We start from the raw sequence: 19,440 nt of genomic DNA on the forward strand, positions 1-19,440 counted from the left end.
CACAGACCTGGACCAACGTGTACAGAGTCTGTTCCCCCAACCCCCGATTCACCCCATTTCCTTTCAGTTGCTGCAAGTCAACAACTGAAGCTCAGAATTTAGAAAAGAGAGTGCCGTACTCACAGATGTTGGACAGAGGAAGGAGGTTGCAGTATGGGGTGAAGTTCAATCTTTATTCAGAGAGATGGAGCAACAATAACAACTTCCGAAGCTCATGCTCCAACTTCCGCAGTCAGACAATCGGGGCGCTCTGATTGGCAGGAGGACCAGTCTCTTTCGGGTCCTCCAGTGCCTCGTATTGGTCCATCAAAAGAAGGGCGCGAGCCGCGTGCGCGGACACCGAGCAGCTGGCGCAGTTTTCTTGCTGACTCCGAGGAGCATGCGCAGTGCTTGCTGCCACAGAGACGCTGGAGACCCTGGGAGGTGGTATTACTGACAGATTTGAAGTGTCCAATTGTCAATAGGAGAAAAAAAGGCTGGAGCCACTTTCTTTTCCCCATCTGTGGCTCGACTTCTTAGTCCTTTTGCATTTGTTTGGCTGCTCAACTTTTGTATATCTTTTCCCCAGGGTCGGGGTCCTAAACGAGAGGGCATAGGTTTAGGGTAAGTGGGGGAAAATTTGAGAGACTTCGGATTAGAAAGAAAAACAGTGTGAAAGTTAATTGGCCTCAAGAAATGCCCTCTCTTACACCCCAACAAAAATAGATTGTTCACAGCCTATTGGATCACTCAGTGGGAAGAATGTTGTGGAACTTGAAAGGATTCAGAAACGACTTATAAGGATGTTGTTAGGTTTGGAGTTACAGGGAGAGGCTGAAAAGGCTGGGACTGTTTTCCCTGGAGTATTGGAGGCTGAGGGGTGTTTTAAAAAATTCTCAAGGTCAGGTTCGTAGGAGAGTAGTCTGACACAGAACAAACGACCAAGAGGCGAGTCTGCTAGAATATGAGCATTTTATTCCCCGCAGCGTCGCCACAACCAGGTCTCATACTTACAACGGGTCTGGCTTATACTCACTCTACATGTTACCGGAACTGGGAGCCGTCAGTTCTCGTAGAGCGGTTGCCAACAACCCACGCTCGGCGGTTAAACGTAACCCCGGAGCAGACTCACCGAACTGGAGACTTTTCCAGCTGATATACTCTTTTCCAGATATAAACATTCATGTGAACAGCAGAGCAAGGCTAAAAAACACATTCCATTCTGGTTACATACAGATAAGAAGATTCACACGGGGAGGTGTGTAATAAGATTCACACGGGACTAAGCAACACCTCCATTCCGGTTAGATTCACACATGTATTGGGACATAATTTTTAACCGTTTCACCACAAGGGGGTAACCTTATAGAGGTTTATAAAATCATGAGGGGCATAGATAATGTAAATAGACAAGATATTTCCCCTGGGGTGGGGAGGTCCAGAAGTAGAAGAAGTAGAAGTAGTTTAGGGTGAGAGGGGAAAAATTAAAAGTGTCCTATGGGGCAATTTGTTTCACGCAGAGAGTGGTAAATTGAATGAGCTGCCAGAGGAAGTGATACAATTACAACATTTAAAAGGTATCTGGATGGGGACATGAACAGGAAGGTTTACAGGGATATGGGCAAAGTGCTGGCAAATGAGACTAGGTTAATTTAGGATATCTGGTCGGTCGGGACCAAAGGCTTTGTTTCTGTGCTCTACAATTCTATGATTCTTTTTCGACATAGTCTGATCCAATTTTACAAGACTAGGAATACAACATTCACCCATTACAGCCTGTCCTCAACTGTGGCCTAACTGCGCATATTTCAATGAGAGTTTCAAAAGATGTCTGCAGCTTTTTTATAAAATTAAACATGCTATAATAATGTTTCTGAATATATCATTTTAGCTATTCTTAATTTTAAAAATAAGCTATTTCCCAGGTAGAGTCATCACCATCCATTCTCTCTCCCTTTTCTTATCGGTTCCCGAATCCTGGCACCAGGCAGACACCAATATCATCTGGCCTCCAGCTGGCAACTGCAGAGAACGGAGACAATCCCTGACCCAATCAGAAGGCTGTCCTGAGGGGAATGACCGTCTCCCAGAATAAAGTGTCCGGTTAAGATCCCCCCCACCCACCTACCACCACAGTGTCTGCAGCCTGGCTTCCAGCTGAATCTATCTGAGCCGAAGGTCCTCCAGCGTGTGTTTACCCTGGATGATAGCATCCAGAGCCTCCCAACTTCTGCGAGACAAGTGCCACTCTGTCCTCTCCGATGTGTGTTGTGTCACTGCTTAACTGTTTCCAGTGGCTGAGCAGAGGTTGATGGCCAAGTTCATAACCCATGAGGATAACCTTGGGTGACCCCACTACACTCTCTCTCTCACTCACGCAGACCCTCTCTCACACACATGGTCTCTCTCAGACACACACAAACTCACCACTGCACACACCCTCACAGGCTCATACACCATCATACACACATGCAAAAACACACATGCACACACTACTCTCTCATGCACGCACATACATACAAGTCCATGGGACGAATTTGCGTCTGCAGTATTATATTTGCAGATAGATTCAATGTGTGCTTTTTATGGAAAAATCAGCAGGCAGTTAATGAAGGCAATCAATCCATGTAATATTTTATCAACTCATACTTTGGAAATAGAACCAGTCTGATTCAAGATTGCGATACAGACAGACCGAACCTCTCACCTTTCATGCATTGTCTGAGCTGAGATGTCACCTATTTTTATAAAAACTTAAGTAATCTTGAGAACCTGAATTAAAACTGGTTCTGGGATTTACATATTAATGAACAGAAACCTGCAACCCATTCTAAAAGATGGAAGACTTACAGCAATCAAGGTTTGTTCAATATATCCTATCAGTTGCATGAAACTGCTTTACCCTTCCCGCACTTGGTGCAGAGGAACAGCCTCTCCCCAGTGTGGACCTGACGGTGGGCCAACAGGGTGGAGGCCTGGGTAAAGCCCTTCCCGCATGCAGAACCCTGAAGGGCCTCTCCCCCGTGTGGACCCGCCGGTGCCTCACCAGGTCGGAGGAATTGCTGAAGGCCTTCCCGCACTCGGTGCAGGGGAATGGCCTTTCCCCGGTGTGACTGCGACGATGAATCGCCAGAGTAGATGGGAAATGGAAGCCTTTCCCACAGTCGCCACATTTCCACGGTTTCTCCATGGGGCAGGATTCCTCGGGTTTCTCCATGGCCAAAGTTTCAGCTGCACACAACACATGTAGAGCTCCTCCCCTCCGTGAATTCCTCTTCCCAGGCCTTATAACTGTTTCAAGCTCCACACTCCGTGCACTCCAACAGTAGGGTCTCTCATCCAGTCCCACTGATGCCGAGAACGGACTGAAACAGGAACCAAAACGTTTTGCTCCTTCTCACAGAATCAGTCAAAAATGGTTGTGGTCCCGATGGATTGAGCGACTGTCAGACATTGACGTCAAAGTGAGGACTGCAGACACTGGAGAGTCAGTATCGAAAAGTGCGGCACTGGAAAAGCACAGCAAGTCAGGCAGCACCTGAGGAGCAGGAGGGTCGACATTTTGGGCATAAGTTCTTCATCTGTTGATTTTGAAACTTCCGTCTTCAGATCTTCAAATACTCTGTCAAAAGAGATTACAAAATTCATTACTGTCAGTCCAGAATAAAAATTCAGAACAAGCAATTTGTTTGTGTTGTTATTCCACAAAATTGAAAGCACTATCCCACACTCTCTCTCTCCCGCCCTCCACTCTAACTCATTCTCCTGAAGGTGTTGATTCAGGATCTTATAGGGGCAGAAAAGCAAAGACGTCAAGACTGACATCTCTGAGTTTTGGATAACTCCACCTGAAATTTAATATCTTTCACAACACTGGGATATTGCTGAGAGTGAGCAGGTCGGAGTTTGGGAAGCAAACAAATCTCAATTCAGGGTGAACCTGCAATGCAGCTTCTTGAAGAACAACCAGACAAAATGGTTAACATTCCCAGGAAGTGGGGAGGAAAGCAAAAATGAGACATCAAGGCATTGACACCGCCACCAGAGAGAAACTGAACATAGACATGACAAACATTTGTGGAAAGCCAGAGTCATCGAGATGTACAGCACAGAAACAGACACTTCAGTCAAATTCCTCTGTGCCCAACCAGATATCCAAAATTAATCTCGTCCCATTTGCCAGCGCTTTGTCCATAACCCTTTGAACCCTTCCTTTTCATACACTCATGCTGATGACTTTTAAATATTGTCATTGTACCAGCCTTCACCACTTCCTTTGGCAGCTCATTCCATACATGCACCATCCTCTGCGTAAAAATGTTGCCCCTTAGGTCTCTTTGCAGTCTCCCTCCCCCTGCCCTCACCTTAAATCTATTACTCCCCATCCAAAGGAAAAGACCTCGTCTATTTACCCAATCCATGTCCCTCATGATTTTAAAAAAGTCTATCAGATTACTCCTCACACTCTGATGCACTAGGGAAACAGCAGCACCCTATCCTTCCAACCCTCCTTACCTGGGTAATTAAGACACATATCTGAGTTTGCAGAGTCTGCTCCCTCCCTGGGTTCACTCCAGTTGCGACAAGTGAACAAATTTCTTTCTCCCCGCACTCCACCCACCGCTTCCCCCCTCCCCCCCCTTCCTGAACAGTTAACAAAAATCCCTTCTCTTCACAGAACCCTCACTGTTCTAAGAAGTCCACACCAACCTCCAAATGGCAACCTCACCACACCCATTCCCCTACTCCTATTGCTCTACATTTACCCATTGACAAATACATCTAACCTGCACATCCCTGGGCACTGTGAGTAATTTAGCACCGCCAATCCACCCTAACCTGCACATCCCTGGGCACTATGGGTAATTTGGCCTGGCCAATCAAACCTTACCTGGACAAAGTTGAAAATCATAACACCAGGTTATCATCCAATGGGTTTATTTGGAAGCACGAGCATTTGGAGCGCTGCTCCTTCATCAGGTGGCTGTGGAGTGTAAGATCATAAGACACAGAATTTCTGGAAAAGCATTACAGTATCCTGGCATTGAAATGATAGATTGAACAAATCTGGATCGTTAAGTCTTTCATCTTTTACAATGGATTGCAGATATCATTAATATGTAAATCCCAGAACTTCCTGTAAGGCACCTTCCCAGGATAACTCTAAGGCTTTATAACAAAAGGAGACACCTCTGCTCAAACAATGCATTAAAGGTGTAAGGTCAGAATTTGTCTGTATCCTAGTTTAGAGTCAGACTGGTTCTATTTCCAATGTGGAATTTACAAAATATTACATATATTAACCGCCTGCAGATTGTGCATTTTTTGAGGAAAATAGAATGCATATGCAAATATCATTCTGCAAACACAAATTCACCCCCATGGACTTGTGCATGTGTGTGCATGAGAGAGAGAAAAAGTCTGTTTCCATGCTGTATATCTCTATGTCAATTTGACAACAGATACTTTTTTTTCTGTTGGTATAAATATTGTTGTAAATCATAGTGGGTACTAATAGCTCGATGTAAGGGTGAGAGAATTCCTCAAATAAGGCACTGTAGGAATCCTGGGAGAATAGTATTTCTGGTTTACTTCCTATTGAACAATATAAAGCACAAGCACCTACTTATTTCTAATTTTGGTTCACATTTCTTGTTTTATTCCCTGCTATGACTACACTCGGTGTCTGGATGGTTAACAGGCTGGGAGATTGTGGGTCTGGATTGACTTATTGTTCCGGAAGGTGTTAAAAAAAAAAAAGAGGGCAAAGCATCAGCAGAAATCCAGGAAGGGTGAGAAATCAGGACCTGAAATCTGAGCTGACACCAGATTACCCTGTGATCAGTGCTTTGATTACCTGTGCACCCTCTACCTTTATCACCTCCTCAATATTGAGGATCCAATCCTTGTCATCCTGGAGCCATATCTCTGTAAGGAGTCCCATATTTTAATTGAAGGAGTTCCCTTCAACGTGTGCAGTCAATTCATTCGCATTTGCTGCAATGCAGCACACATTCAGACAAACCATTTTTAGTTTCAGTTTTTGTGATCTTTAGAATCCAGTTTCGATTGCTGGGACATTTACTCTCCATGTCTTTCTGTCATTCTCGGATGTTCATTTTTCACATCACTGTATTGCTCACTGGCCTGGATTTGGATTGGCCATGTTAAATTGTCCATAGTATCCAGAGATGTGCAGGTTAGGTGGGTTAGCCATGGGAAATGCAGGGTTAGAGTTTCATAGTAATAGAAGCAGGAGTAGGTCATTTGTCCTGTCGAGCCTGCTTCGCCATTCATTTAGATCATGATTGATCTCTCCATTGTCCCAGCTTCTCCTCCCTGCATTGTCCCAACTACCCTTAATACCTTTACCATGCAAAAACCCATCTAACTGTGCTGGTCTCACCTACCAGCAGAAATGACTGGATAGGGTAGGGTTTCATCCCCACAGTGCAATGAAATCCCACTTTCCACAAAATCTCAGATGTACTCACTCACTCAGGTGCTATCTCATAAATGAAAGATTTCATTGTAACTTCTTCTGCTCCCAGTAAGGACAAAACATCTTTGAAGGCTGCTCTGAAAGTCCAGTCTTCACAATGACACTTCTGGTTTCACCAAAGACCAGACAGTCATACAGCACAGAAACAGTCCAACTCATATATGCCGCCCAGATATCCTAACTTAATCTCGTCCCATTTACCAGCATTTGGCCCATATCCCTCTAAATGCTTCCTATTCTTGTACCCATCCAGATGCCTTTTAAATGCTGTAATTGTATCAGGCTCCACCCCTTCCTGTGACAGCTCATTCAATACATACACCACTTTCCGCGTGAAACAAGTTGCCCTTCATGTCCCTTTTAAATCATTCCCCTCTCACCTCAAACATTTGCTCTCTAGTTTTGCATTCACCCTATCCATGCCCCTTATAAATATTTATAAGGTCACCCCTGAACGTCCGATGCTCCAGGAAAATATCCCTGACCGATTCAGCCGCTCTCTGTCGATCAAACCCTCCAACTCTGACAATAGCCTTTCAAGTCTTTTCTGACCCCTTTCAAAGTTTCACACCATCTTTCCTGTAGCAGGGAGACCAGAACTGAATGCAGTATTTTAAAACTGGCCTAACCAATGTCCTTTACAGCCACAACATGACCTCCCAACTCCGATACTCAATGCTCTGACTAATAAAGGAAAGCATACAAAATGCCTTCTTCACTGTTCTGGCTACCTGAGACTGCACTTTCAAGGAACAATGAACCTGCACTCCAAGGTCTCTTTGTTCTGAAACACTCTCTTAACTGTGCTGCCTGGATTGCCTTACCATAATGCAAACATCACATTTCCCTAAATTAATCTCCATCTGCCACTCCCTGGCCCATTGCCCCATCCAATCAATTCTAATTTATAGCAAACTCTCTGTAATTCTTATTCCCTGGAAGTACAAAATCTCTATCCCACACACTCCCTCCATTCTCACTTTGTTGAACCTAATCCCTGCTGTACCTCATCCTGAAGGGTCTGGTTCATGCCGATTAACAGGGTCACACTCAGGGGAATCTAATTGAAACAAACAGAATACTCAATGGCCTGGACGAGTTGATGTTGGGAAGATGTTTCCATTGGAAGGAGAGACTAGCAGCCGAGGGCACAGCCTTAGAGTAAAGGGAAGACCTTTCAGAATGGAGATTAGGAGAAATCTCTTTAGCCAAAGAGTGGTGAACTGATGGAATTCATTGCCAAAGAAGGCTGTGGAGGCCAGGTAACTGAGGATAGTTAACACTGAGACAGAAACAGTTCTTGAGTATCAAGGGGATCGAGGGTTACAGGGAGAAAACAGGAGAATGGGGCTGAGACACTTATCAGCCGCAGACCCAGTGGGCTGAATGGCTTAATTTCTGCTGTTATGAATAGGAAAGGTTCAGAGATATATAGGCCAAACAAGGTAGGACTAGTTTAGTTTATGAATGTAGTCAGCATGAAATCAAGTATCTGTTTCTGTGCTGTATGATTCTGTAACTGTTCTTAAAACCATTTTTTCTGTTCCCTCATAACCATCCACTTCATTGTTGTTCAAAATTCAGATGAACTCAGCCTTGAATATATTCAATGACCTCCTAACCGCAGGAATGCCCCACCCCACTTCTGAACTCAATTCCTCTTGCTAATACACCACTTGCCCTGCTGACTGCTTAGTGCACCTGTCTGACAACGGGTATTGACTGGTGTAGAAAGACACTGAAACCTCTGTACATCCACATAACGTTCCTGATGAACGGCTCGTGTCCAAAACGTCAACTCTCCTGGTCCTCGGATGCTGTCTGACCCGCTGTTGTTTTCCAGAGTCACACTTGTCAACACTGATCTCCAGCATCTGCACTCCTCACTTTCTCCATATCCCAACATGTCACCATTAAAACAATGCACCTCCTTTCTGCTTTCTCACATTGTGGTAATGCATTTGCCATGTGTTTGCCAATTGAGACACAAATCTGGACCAACATTTCGAGACAAAAAAAGTGAGTACTGCAAATGCCGGAGATTAGAGTCGAGAGTGTGGTGCTGGAAAAGGACGCAGGTCAGGCAGCATCTGAGGAGCAGAAAAACGTCGATTTTCTTGCTCCTCGGACGCTGCCTGACCTGCTATGCTTTTCCCGCACCACACTCTCGACCAATATTTCTACACTCTGTCCCCTCCCTGAATTCACTCCCTTTCCTTTCAGTTGTTGCAAGTCAACAATTGAACGCCAGAATGATAAAAAAAAGTGGAATAGGTGGCGAGAAAAGAGAGTGCTGTACTCACAGTTGTTGGACAGAGGAAGAAAGTTGCAGTTTGGGGTAAAGCTCAATCTTCATTCAGAGAGTCAGGAGCAGCAGTAGCAACTTCAGAAGCTCATTATCCAACTTCCGCATTCAGACAATAGCGGTGCTCTGATTGGCAGGAGGACAAGACACCTTCCGGTCCTCCCGAGTTTCCTATTGGTACATCAAATGTAGGTCATGAGTCGTTTGTGTGTACAACCAGGAGCATGCACAGTCTTTTGCTGACACCAATGGACATGCGCAGTACTTGCTGACACCGAGGGGCATGCGCATTATGCTCTTCAGAGATGCTGACGTGACTGACAGATTTGAAGTGTCCAATTGGACCGCATTCTGGGGAAGGTGGGACCTGTACAAGCAGGACGGGTTGCACCTGAACCAGAAGGGCACCAATATCCTGGGGGGTAGGTTTAAACTAATTTGGCAGGGGGATGGGATCCGGACTTGTAGTCCAGCAAGTAGGCTAGCTGTTTGTCAGGATGTCCAAGAATGTAGGGAGGCTGTGAAGAAGGAAGCACAGACAGGGAATACTTGCGGACACAGAGATGGGTTCAAATGTGTATACTTCAACGCAAGGAGTATCAGAAATAAGGTGGGTGAACTTAAGGCGTGGATCGGTACCTGGGACTACGATGTTGTGGCCATCACAGAAACGTGGATAGAAGAGGGACAGCAATGGTTATTGGAGGTTCCTGGTTACAGATGTTTCAGTAAGATTAGGGAGGGTGGTAAAAAAGGAGGGGGGGTGGCGTTGCTAATTAGAAATGGTATAACGGCTGCAGAAAGGCAGTTCAAGGGGGATCTGCCTTTGGAGATAGTATGGGCTGAAGTCACAAATAGGAAAGGTGCAGTCACCTTGTTGGGTGTTTACTATAGGCCCCCCAACAGCAGCAGAGATGTGGAGAAACAGATTGGGAAACAGATTTTGGAAAGGTGCAGAAGCCACAGGGTAGTAGTCATGAGCGATTTCAACTTCCCAAATATTGATTGGGAGCTCTTTAGATCAAATAGATTGGATGGGGCGGTGTTTGCGCAGTGTGTCCAGGAAGCTTTTCTAACTAGTATGTAGATTGTCCGACCAGAGGGGAGACCATATTGGATTTGGTACTCGGTAATGAACCGGGACAAGTGATGGGCTTGTTAGTGGGTGAACATTTTGGTGATGGTGACCACAGTTCTGTGACTTTGACCTTGGTTATGGAGAGAGATAGGTGCGTGCAACAGGGTAGGTTTTACAATTGGGGGAAGGGTAATTATGATGCTGTAAGACAGGATCTGAGGAGCATAAGTTGGGAGCATAGGCTGTCAGGGAAGGATGTCGTGGAAATGTGAAACTTTTTCAAGGAACAGATACGACGTGTCCTTGATATGTATGTACCTATCAGGCAGGAAAGAGATGGTCGTGTGAGGGAACCTTGGTTGATGAGGGAGGTTGAATGTCTTGTAAAGAGGAAGAAGGAGGCTTACATAAGGTTGAGGAAACAGGGTTCAGACAGAGCAGTGGAGGGATACAGGATAGCCAGAAGGGACCTGAAGAAAGGGATTAGGAGAGCTAAGAGAGGGCATGAAAAATCTTTGGCGGATAGGATCAAGGATAACCCAAAGGCATTTTATGCATATGTGAGAAACATGAGAATGACAAGAACGAGGGTAGGTCCGATCAAGGACAGTAGTGGGAGACTGTGTATTGAGTCGGAAGAGATAGGAGATGTCTTGAATGAGTACTTTTCTTCAGTATTTACGAACGAGAGGGACCGTATTGTTGAAGAGGAGAGTGTGAAACGGACTGGTAAGCTAGAGGAGATACTTGTTAGGAAGGAAGATGTGTTGGACATTTTGAACAACTTGAGGATAGACAAGTCCCCCGGGGCCTGACGGGATATATCCCAGGATTATGTGAGAAGCAAGAGAGGAAATTGCAGTACCATTGGCAATTATCTTTTCATCTTCACTGTCAACGGAGGTGGTACCAGGGGACTGGAGAGTGGCGAATGTTGTGCCCCTGTTCAAAAAAGGGAATAGGGATAACCCCGGGAACTACACGCCAGTTAGTCTTACTTCGGTGGTAGGCAAAGTAATGGAAAGGGTACTGAGGGATAGGATTTATGAGTATCTGGAAAGACACTGCTTGATCAGGGACAGCCAGCACGGATTTGTGAAGGGTAGGTCTTGCCTTACAAGTCTTATTGAATTCTTTGAGGAGGTGACCAAGCATGTGGATGAGGGTAGAGCAGTAGATGTAGTATACATGGATTTTAGTAAGGCATTTGATAAGGTTCCCCATGGTAGGCTTATGCGGAAAGTCAGGAGGTATGGGATAGAGGGAAATTTGGCCAATTGGATAGAAAACTGGCTAACCGGTCGAAGTCAGAGAGTGGTGGTAGATGGCAAATATTCAGCCTGGAGCCCAGTTACAAGTGGAGTTCCGCAGGGATCAGTTCTGGGTCCTCTGCTGTTTGTAATTTTTATTAATGACTTGGATGAGGGAGTCGAAGGGTGGGTCAGTAAATTTGCAGATGATATGAAGATTGGTGGAGTTGTGGATAGTGAGGAGGGCTGTTGTCGGCTGCAAAGAGACTTGGATATGATGCAGAACTGGACTGAGGAGTGGCAGATGGAGTTCAACCCTGCCAAGTGTGAGGTTGTCCATTTTGGAAAAACAAATAAGAATGCGGAATACAGGGTTAACGGTAGGGTTCTTAGTGGAGGTGGAGGAACAGAGGGATCTTGGGATCTATGTTCATAGATTTTTGAAAGTTGCCACTCAGGTGGATAGAGCTTGTAAGAAGGCCTCTGGTGTATTAGCGTTCATTAGCAGAGGGACTGAATTCAAGAGTCGTGAAGTGATGTTGCAACTGTACAGGACTTTGGTTAGGCCACATTTGGAGTACTGTATGCAGTTCTGGTCGCCTCACTTTAGGAAAGATGTGGAAGCTTTGGAGAGGGTGCAGAGAAGATTTACCAGGATGTTGCCTGGAATGGAGAATGGGTCGTACGAAGATAGGTTGAGAGGGCTAGGCCTTTTCTCGTTGGAACGGCGAAGGATGAGGGGTGACTTGATAGAGGTTTATAAGATGATCAGAGGAATAGATAGAGTAGACAGTCAGAAACTTTTTCCCCTGGTGCAACAGAGTGTTACAAGGGGACATTAATTTAAGGTGAAGGGTGGAAGGTATAGGGGAGATGTCAGGGGTGGGTTCTTTACCCAGAGAGTGGTGGGGGCATGGAATGCGCTGCCTGTGGGAGTGGCAGAGTCAGAATCTTTGGTGACCTTTAAGCGGCAATTGGATAAGTACATGGATGGGTGCTTAAGCTAGGACAAATGTTCGGCACAACATCATAGGCCGAAGGGCCTGTTCTGTGCTGTATTGTTCTATGTTCTAAATGCCAATCGGAGGAAAAAAAAAGTTGAACCACAATTTGTTCCCCCCTGTGGCTCGACATTGTATTCCTTTTGCATTTTGGCTGGCTGCTCAACTTTTGTATATCTTTTCCCTCGGTTCGGGGAGTCACAAACTGGAGGGCATAGGTTTAGGTTGAGTGGGGAAAGATGAGGGACCAAAGGATGAGAAAAAACGTGAGACATTTAATTTATCTCAAGAAATGCCAGAACTAGAGGACATTAGTTTTGGGTGATTGGGGAAAGGTTTAAAAGGGACCTAAGGGACCTAACTTGTTTCACGCAGAGGATGGCAAATGTATTGAATGAGCTGCCGGAGTGGAGGCTGGTACAATTACAACTTTTAAAAGGCATCTGGATGGGTGTACGAATAGGAAGGTTTAAAGGGTTTGGGCCAAGTGTTGGCAAATAGGAGTAATTAATTTAGGATATCTGGTCGGCACAGACCAAACTGTTTTATTCCATGCTCCATGACTCTATTTCTTCATAGTCTGAACCAATTTGACAATATTAGAATAGGCAGCTCACCCCTTACAGCCTGTCCTCAACTGTGGCCAGACTGCACATTTTTCAACGCAAGTTTCAGTAAGATGCCTGCAGTTTTTTTAAAAATAGAATTGAACATGCTTTAATGTTGTTTCTGAGCAGCTATGCTCAATGTTAAAGATCAGCCACTTCTTGTGCACCCCCATCTCCCAGGTAGAGTCATCTCCATCTGTCTCTCTCTTCTTAGAAGGGCTTGATACAGCGATCAAAGAGAGATGGAGGCATGAGAAATAATAGGTGGTGGGGAAAGAGAATGGTTGGGGCGGGGGGAGGAGCTGAGGGTGGGTGTCAAGAGAGAAAATGGACAGGGGGACAGAAAGAGAATGGACAGAGGACAGTGACACTATAAATCCCACCTTTCCCAGGACCACAGTAATCATTTCTCAATATACAAATGGCTAAAGCAGTAGAATCACATAATCCCTGCAGGCTATTCAGCCCATTCACCTCACACTGACCTTCCAAACAGCATCCCACCAGACCAACCCACTTACCGTACAACCCTGCAGTTCCCCATGGCTTACGCACCCGAAAATGCATATCCCTGGACACTTCAGTACAGCTGATCCACCCTAAACTGCAGATCTTTGGACTGTGGGAGGAAACTGGAGCACCTGAAGGAAACCCACGTAGACACAAGGGGGACAATGTACCAAAGTCACCTGAGGCTGGAATCAAACCCAGCACTGTGAGGCAGCAGTACTAACCACTGTGCCACCATGCCACCCAGAGGTTTGATGTTCTGCTTTGTTTTCATAGCTTCTGACTTCTCATGCGCCCTCAGCAGAAGCTCTCCCCTCCTGAGATTTGTCGACCACACCCACTGCAGCCTCCCTTTCCTACTTCTCCTGTCCTGAGCACGTCAGTTCCTGAACCTGGTGCCAGACAGACACTGATGACATCTGGCCTCCTGCTGCTTACTGCAGAGAAAGACGACAATCACCTGTCAATATTCTGCCCCTTACCCCCAGCGCCCCCCACCCCCCCACCACTCAGCCAGTTAGCTCCTCCCTGCTGCCCAATCTCAGATCCCCTTTACCTGTGATTCACACTCTCACCCTTCTGACCCTGTCCAATGACCTAATCAGAAGGCTCTGTCCAGAGGGGAATGACCATCTTCTGGAATAAAGTGTCCGGTTAACTTTCCCCATGACATGTCTGCAGCCTGGCTTCCAACTCCATCTCTCTGAGCCAAAGGTCTTCCAGCGTGTGTTTACCCTGAATCACAGCATCAGAACCTCCCACCTTCTACAAAGTGAAAGACAAGTCTCACCCTGCCCGCTCCAATGTGTGTACGTGTAGATTAGATTTGATTCCCTACAGTATGGAAACTGGCCCTTTGGCCCAAAATGTCCACACTGACCTTCCAAAGAGTAATCCACTCAGACCCATTCCCCTCCCTATATTTACCCCTGACTAATGCACCCAACACTATGTGGAATTTAGCATGGCCAATTCACCTGACCTGCACATCTTTTGGATTGTGGGAGAAAACTGGAGCACCCAGAGGAAACCCGTGCAAGCATTGGGGAGAATGTGCCAACTCCACATAGACAGTTGCCCAAGGTGGGAATCGAACCCAGATCCCTGGTGCTGCGAGGCAGCACTGTTAACCACCGAGCCACCATGCCACCCAGTAACTGATTAATTGTTTCTACTGATCAAGCAGAGGCCGATAGGCAAGTTTGGAACCCATGAGGACGGTCTCAACCGGGACCTTCACGACACTTAACACTGTCTCTCACTCCCACATGCACACATACACACCCAGTCACGCAGACCCTCTCTCACACACATACACCTCCCACACTCAAATCCATGCACACACCTTCTCACAGGCTTCTAGTCCATTGCATCGACACACTTTATCAAGCATGCACATGCAAACACACACACACTATCTCTCTCATGTGCGCACACACACACACAAACCTATGCAGTGAATTTGCATTTGCAGATACATTGTGCTATTTGAGCAAAACACAATCTGCAGGCAGTCAATCTATGTAATATTTTATAAATTCCTACTTTGGAAATAGAACAGACAGACAGACTTGAACCTCACAACTTTCTTGCATTGTCTGAGCTGAGATGTCACCTAATTTTATAAAACCTTAAGTCATCGGGAGAATGTGAGTTAAAAGTAGTTCTGGGATATACATGTTAATGAACCGAAACCTACAACCCATTCTAAAAGATGAAAGACTGAACTGCAACTGGACTGGTTCAGGAAATCTTATCAACTGCATGACACTGTAATGTTTGGCCATAAATTCTATGTCTTATGATCCTGCTCAACAGCTACCCGATGAAGGAGCAGCGCTTCAAAAGCTAGCACTTCCAAATAAATCTGTTGGGACTATAACCTGGAGTTGTGCAGATTTTAACTTTATCCACCTCAGTCCAACACCAGCAACTCCACATCATTTCTAATTAACACAGCCCACACCTCCTGGTGCTGCCAGTAAACTTTACAATGCCGATAAAACGACACAGTACCTGCACTCCTGAAATATTTGCAATTTCCAACGATACTAGCTACTCATTCACTGCTCCATCTGATACACGACATTGGAAACTTCGTGCAGGAGGCTGAAAGAAATCAACAGGTTTAAAACAAAAACCATTTGAAGCTCAAAGCCTTCAATGAGAGTCTGAACCTGGCGGTAAGTTCAGGTAACCCTTTATTGTGACACAACTTTGTTACAGCTTCAGATTCCCCCCAGCAAAAAGGCGTAGAAGAAGTAGCTTTTTATTTAAAAACAGCTCAAAGTCAAAGTGCACACACTCCCTCTCTTAACCTGTAGGAAGTATTGCCTCATTCAGCAATTTCAACATATACTCTATATCCAAGTAGTTTCTCCCTGTTCATTTGCTGGGGAGAGGGAGGGGCCCAGTGGGGAAGAGAACGGAGTGGGGGGGGGGGGGGGGTGGGGGGGTGGGGGGGGGGAGGAGGGGGTGCGGGGGTGGAGGCAGTGTAGAGTCAACCATAGGCCAGACAGGGTAAAGGATGCAGCTGGGACGACTGAGTGAATCCTTTCCCACAACGGCAGTTTCCTTCCCGAAAAATGACGTGAGTGAATCAGATGGGGGTTTTCTTCCCCCTCCCCCCCAAAAATGGCTTCATCATTAGACTTGGAACTCCAGATTACTGACTGAATTCCAATTTCACCATCTGCCACAGCAGGATTCGAACCCGGGAGGCCCCGGAACTGGGTTAATACTCCAGTCGATAATGGCACTCAGCCGTCACTCCTTCAATGCCCCTGCTATGGCACATGAACTTGCTGGTGCCTCTGCAGGTGGGAGGAGCAGGTGAACACCTTACTGCACCTGGGGCAACTGAAGGGCCTCTCCCCTATGTGGACCTACTGGTGTTTCTGAAGTGTGGTGGCCTGGGTAAAGCACTTCCCGCACTCGGGACAACTAAAGGGCCTCTCCCCCGTGTGGATCCGCTGGTGGGTCTGGAGGTTGGAGGCCCGGGCAAAGCTCTTCCCGCACTCGGGGCACCTGAAGGGCCTCTCCCCGGTGTGGGACTGCTGGTGTCTCAGCCGGGCAGAGGCCTGGGTAAAGTACTTCCTGCATTCACAGCAGCTGAAAGGCCTCTACCCTGTGTGGACCCGCTGGTGGGTCTGCAGGGTGGAGGAATCGCTGAAGCCTTTACCGCACTCTGGGCAGCTGAAGGGCCGCTCCCCTGTGTGGAGCCGCTGGTGGATCAGCAGGGCAGAGGCCTGGGTAAAGGCCTTCCTGCACTCGGAGCAGCTGAAGGGCCTCTCCCCCGTGTGGACCCGCCGGTGGGTCAGCAGGTGGGAGGAATCACTGAAGGCCTTCCCGCACTCGGGGCAGGAGAGTGGCCTCTCCCCCTTGTGGATTCGCTGGTGCCTCAGCAGGGCGAAGGAATTGCTGAAGACCTTCCCACACTCGTGGCAGCTGAAAGGCCTCTCCCCCGTGTGGACCCGCCTGTGGGTCAGCAGGGCAGATGCCTGGGTAAAGCCCTTCCTGCACTCGGGGCAGCTGAAGGGCCTCTCACCGGTGTGACTGCGCCGATGAGTCTCCAGAGCAGACGGGGCACAGAAGCCTTTCCCACAGTCGCCTCATTTCCACGGTTTCTTCACGGGGCGGGATTCCTCGGGTTTCTCCATGGCCGAAGCTTCAGCCGCACACAAACGTGGGTACAGCCCCACCCTGCCGTGAATTCCTCTTTCCAGGCTGTATAACTGTTTCAGGCTCCATACTCACTGCGCTGCAACGTAGGGTCTCTCATCCAGTCCCATTGATTCTGAAAATGTATTCAAGCCGGAAGCAAACGCTTTGCTCCTTCTCACAGAATCACAGTCAAAAATCATTGCAGTCCCGATGTCCCAGTGTCACTGTCAGACATTGATGTGAAAGTGAGGACTGCAGATGCTGCAGAGTCAAGAGTTCAAAAGTATGACGCTGGAAAAGCACTGTAGGTCAGGCAGCATCCAAGGAGCAGAAGAGTCAATGCGTCGGACATAAGGCGATTTTGAAATTTCCATCTTCAGATCTTCAAATACTCTGTAAAAAGAGATTACAAAAGTTATTACACTTAGTGCAGTGTAACAATTCTGAACAAGCAATTCTACTTTCTGCAGATTATACTTTTCTTTTGTTATTCCACAAAATTGAACGCACCATCCCACTCTCTCTCCCCCTCTGTTCTCACTCCACTCTAATTCTCAAGGTGCTGATTCAGGATCTTACAGATGCAACCAACAGAGTCATAGAGATGTACAGCATGGAAACAGACCTGAACCCAAGGAAAAGACTGTCTATTTATCCTATACATGCCCCTCATAAATTTGTAAACCTCTATAAGGTTATCCCTCAGGCTCCAAAACTCCAGGGAAAACAGCTCCAGTCTGTTCAGCCTCTCCCTATAGCTCAAATCCTCCAACCCTGGCGACATCCTTGTAAATCGTTTCTGAACCCTTTCAAGTTTCACAACATCTTTTCGTTGGAAGGAGACCAGAATTGCACGTAATATTCCAACAGTGTCCTAACCAATGTTCTGTACAGCCGCAACATGACCTCCCAAGAGTTCAAAATTTACATGAAAGAAGTCTTCGATAAGCATTTGGTCCTTAAAGTTTGACAAGGCACTGATGAAATGCATCCAACAATCTTGAAGGAAGGGACTTGGAGGAGGTGCCAGAACCACAGTCCAAAGATGTGCAGGGTCAGGTGAATTGGCCATACTAAATTGCCCGTAGTGTTAGGTAAGGGGTAAATGTAGGGGTATGGGTGGGTTTCGCTTCGGCGGGTCGGTGTGGACTTGTTGGGCCGAAGGGCCTGTTTCCACACTGTAATCTAATCTAATCTAATTTAAAAGACTGGAGAATTGCAAACATTGCAGCCTGGTTTAAGAAAGGTTGTAAAGTTAATCTCAGCAATTATAGAGTCATAGAGATGTACAGCATGGAAACAGACCCTTTGGTCCAACCCGTCCATGCCGACCAGATATCCCAACCCAATCTAGTCCCACCTGCCAGTTTAAATTTGGTGGAGAAGCTTCCAGTGATACTTATTCTGGTCAAAATTAGTAGTCACATGGAGAAAGGTGGATTGATTAGGAAGAGTCTGCATGGGATTTCTGACAGGGACACTGCATTTAACTAACTTGTTAGAGATTTGTGAAGACGTTACAGGCTTGATAAGGATAACACTTCAGCTCTCCTCTTTGTTATCCATCCTGGCTATCTTGGGGAGCCTGGTACCCCTCTAGCCTTGACATTATTCTGAATGGCATGCGTTTGAGGCGATTAAAGCACCAAAGTGTGACTTCAGATTACTTGGCTACATTGGTGTCTCGGTTTTGCTATCCTATCTTTCCCATAAAGGCTGACAGAACAGGCTGTGTGCAGGAGTCTGCTGGGCACCACCTTCATTAATCAAAAGGGAAAGAGCTATTGATTCAGCAGCTCAGTAAATCATGAGGCAGTCTTGGCTCCTATGCACATGTTGGGATACATGTAAGGAGATGTTTATATTTTGCTTCTGTACTTAGAATTCATAAATTGAAGCCAATGTACATTTTTAAAATCTTCAAGATTAAAAGTACAGAGGAGATCAATATTATACAACAATCTAACAACCCCGTCCCAAGACAACATGCGCTTGACCCTCACAAAGCTGGCGGCCGGTTGCCCGGGCAACCCGAGAGCTCCTTCGCCGGTGAAGTAAACACTGGGCCTGTGGGGCTTCTATTGGAGGCCTGAGGCCTCCCCCTAGGAGTTTATAAACTCCCCAGTCTCCCTCCTCCCGCGGGTCCCAATCCTACCCTGTCTCACTGTCTCCTCTCCCCGGGGGCAGGAGCCAGGTCTTGGCGCTCGGGCCTGGCGACCTCCCCGGGATGTTCCTGAAACCTGGTCCTGTTCTGAAGGAGAATCCCCGGACCCGAAACACCTCCTCACATTCCTCCCGACACGAGCTGCCGGACCTGCTCAGCTTTTCCAGCGGGTCGTGTTCTTGTTCCTTCAGCCGCCGGCGCCATTCCTCTCCCACACTCAGTAACACTGCCTCTGTCCGGCCGCGGGACCGACACTGCACATGCGCCAACTCACGGGGGGGGGGGGCGCGTGGTCCACACTATGTCGTCACCAATTGAGGGGGCGTGGTTGGGAGAGCCCTCCAACCAATAGGGAACAAGGGGTGTTGGTTTTCCCCGCC

General features: G+C 46.9%; 1 long non-coding RNA gene and 1 pseudogene across 2 annotated transcripts; both read right to left on the minus strand.

Annotated features, from left to right (window-relative positions):
• Nucleotides 1–3,246: 3,246 nt before the first annotated feature.
• On the minus strand, nt 3,247–12,804 carry LOC148144271 (uncharacterized). Its single transcript, XR_015751434.1, has 4 exons — nt 12,733–12,804; nt 8,785–8,957; nt 4,871–4,963; nt 3,247–3,601 (listed from the first exon to the last, which is right to left on the minus strand). It is a non-coding gene; the product is annotated as an uncharacterized LOC148144271 (long non-coding RNA).
• A 2,906-nt stretch (nt 12,805–15,710) lies between these two features.
• Nucleotides 15,711–19,223, minus strand: LOC148144272 (uncharacterized; annotated as a pseudogene). The gene is made up of 2 exons (XR_015751432.1): nt 19,052–19,223; nt 15,711–17,289 (listed from the first exon to the last, which is right to left on the minus strand). The product of XR_015751432.1 is annotated as an uncharacterized LOC148144272 (transcript).
• Between the last annotated feature and the right edge of the window lie 217 nt (nt 19,224–19,440).

The sequence above is a fragment of the Chiloscyllium plagiosum genome, unplaced genomic scaffold (assembly GCF_037043375.1).
Source record: "Chiloscyllium plagiosum isolate Xiang-an unplaced genomic scaffold, Cpla_swu_hap1 HiC_scaffold_27, whole genome shotgun sequence".
Classification (NCBI taxonomy): domain Eukaryota; kingdom Metazoa; phylum Chordata; class Chondrichthyes; order Orectolobiformes; family Hemiscylliidae; genus Chiloscyllium; species Chiloscyllium plagiosum.